Raw genomic sequence first — 3,043 nt, forward strand, 5'->3', positions numbered from 1 at the left:
AGTGAAGGTTCAGTGGCGGGCTCAGCCGGTCGAGGAGGCGACTTGGGAGATCAAACAGGATATGCGCAGCCGTTACCCTCATCTTTTCATTACTTCAGGTATGACTCTATGCTCGTTCGAGGACGAACGAATTTTTAAGTGTGGGAGGATGTAACGACCCGACCGGTCATTTTAAGAATTAACGCCCCGATCCCCTATTAATTGCATTCCCCATGTTTTTTCTGCTATTGTGAGTTGCCAGGAGGATTTATTTGGAGTTTCGGAGAGTTTTGGGACACTTAGTCCCTAAATGAGAGTTTAAGTTTTAGAATTTGGACCGTAGTCAGGACAGTATGAAGACGGTATCGGAATGGAATTCCGTTGGTTCCGTTATCTCCGTTGGGTGATTTCGGGTATAAGAGCGTGTTCGGATTGTGTTTTGGAGGTTCGTAGCTTATTTATGCTTGAAATGCCGAAAGTTGAATTTTTGAAGTTTCCGGTTCGATAGTGAGATTTTGATATCGGGGCCGGAACGAAATTCCGAGAGTTGGAGTAGCTCCGTAGTGTTGAATGTGACGTGTGTGCAAAATTTCAGGTCATTCGGACGAGGTATGATAGACTTTTTAATCAAAAACGTAAATTGAGAGTTTTTGAAGTTCTAGGCTTGAATCCATGTTTAATTTGATGTTTCGATGTTTTTAGGTGCTTTAAGGATTGGTATAAGTTTAGATAGTGGTATATAACTTGTTCGTGCTTTTGGTTGAGGTCCCCGGGACCTCGGGATGATTTCGGATGGTTGATGGAGAGTTAGGCATTTGGAGTTGGCAGCTGAAGCTGTGTTTCCTGTCATAACCGCACCTGTGTGTGTGGGACCGCAGGTGCGGCGCCACAGAAGCGGCTATGTGACCGCAGAAGCAAAATTTGGCCAAGGCTCCAAGACCGCAGGTGCGGCTGGGTGATCGCAAATGCGGAGCCGCAAATGCAGCCAAGCGATCGCAGATGCGGACCTAGCCCGTTAAGTGAATTTCGCACCTGCGATGCCTTTTCCGCAGGTGCGGGACCGCGGTGCGCTCCATTGATCGCAGATGCGGTAATCGCTGGGCAGAAATATGAGATTTCGAGGGTTGAGTTGATAACTTGGGAAAATCAATTTGGAGCTCGGGGTAAGGCGATTCTGTGGGGTTTTTGAAGAGAAGATCATTGGGTAACAATTCCTTATCCTTTTCTAGTTGTATTCCAATAATCTATTGTTAGTTTTATCATTTAATTTCGGATTTGAGATGAAAATTGGGGGGAAATTTGGAGAAAGTTCTTAGACCTAAATTTCGAGTTTTGATTGGGAATTTGACATTGGATTTGGATAATTTTGGTATGGTTAGACTCGTGAGAGTATGAGGATTCTAAAAATGTAAATTTTACCCGATTTCGAGACGTGGGCCCAGAGGGCGTTTTGGTCATTTTTCCTAATTTCGCGTATTTGCTTAGAATTTATTTGTAGAATTAGTTACTTAAAGTGTTATTTACATTATGCAATTGAATTGAATAGATTTGGGCCATTTGGAGTCGAGTACTCGTGGCAAGAGCGTGGTTTCGGGTTGGCTTTGAGTCGGTTCGAGGTAAGTGGCTTGCCTAACCTTGTGTGGGAGAACCCCCTTAGGATTTGGCTTGTTGATAATTGAAATGCCTTGTACGTGAGGTGACGAGTGCGTACTTGTGCTAAATTGTTGAAAATTCGTTTTCCTTAAGTAACTATAAATGTGATTTCCTTTTTCCTGTTCATACCGTGCGTAATTTAAGCCTGCTATTAGCTTAGGGAATCATGTCTTATTGTCTTAATTGCCTTATTTTCTCAACTGCCTTATTTGGATTATGTGTGGCTGACGAGGCCAATGCGTATAAGATTTGTTGCTCGTCCTCTGTCAAATTCTAGTATAGTTTATGATATCGTCCCACAGAGATTGGAGAATCTAGCTACAAACTTATAATATTCTTACTACTATTTGAGAGAACCAAATTGATGAAGTTTTGTTTGTTGAAAATTTAAATTGCTTGAGTTGAAACAAAATAACTTTCGGAAGATTTATATTTAAAAAGAGTTGGGAATCATTGAATTCACTCGATAGCGTGATAATAATAAAATCTTAGCTTCTACATGTATTTCTCTTAGGAATAACTGTTTACTGCTAATACAATTATATTTGCTCACTAAGAAATAATCAATTAATAACACTCCGTGAGGTTATGTAAATCAATTGATATATGACTTGTGACGATTAAACTGAAATAATTTTCTTGCCTGAATTGTGCTAAAACCTCTTGCGATTACTTTTTACAAAAAATCAATAATCTTGCCAACTACAACTCCTCCGTGAGAATTAGAATGGAAGTAAGCAAGATTAAAGACTTGGAATGATAGCTTAAAAAGAATTACTCTCACTCTATTATTTTACCCAATAGTTATCGTATATTAATTTTGCTTCGTGAGAATTACAAAATTGACATACAACTAACTTTGGAGAATAAATAGATAGAAGTGATAATAATTAACTAAAACTAATATTCCAGCACAATATAGAAATATAACTAGAAAGTTTCAGGTCAAGTATGTAGTAAAATTGAGATTAATATTATAACAATATCGAGCTTCATCAACTATCCCAACGAAAGAGATTACTCCATTATGGAGTATTTAAATCTCACAAAGAAAGGAATTCTTAAAATACTATCAATACTCTTAGAAAATCCAAAAGACTACAAGATAAAGTGAAATATATAAAGAAAGAAGCAAAGACCAAAGCTTGAGAAAAGTTGCTAATTAGGCACGTATGATCTTCTCCCCCCCTCAACACAAAATATGACATCTTTTTTATAGAAATCAAATCTCATAAGGTGCCACGATGCCTCGTGGTTCTTTTGCCATGATGCGTCGTGCTTCTATTGCCATGATGCGTCGTGATCTCTTTTTATTCCTTTATTTGCTTTATCATGATATTTTTTTTTCATGCAAAATACTATTAGAAAATACAGATAATTGACATTATATATATATATATATATATATATA

The sequence above is a fragment of the Nicotiana attenuata genome, unplaced genomic scaffold, assembly GCF_001879085.1.
Source record: "Nicotiana attenuata strain UT unplaced genomic scaffold, NIATTr2, whole genome shotgun sequence".
Taxonomy (NCBI): domain Eukaryota; kingdom Viridiplantae; phylum Streptophyta; class Magnoliopsida; order Solanales; family Solanaceae; genus Nicotiana; species Nicotiana attenuata.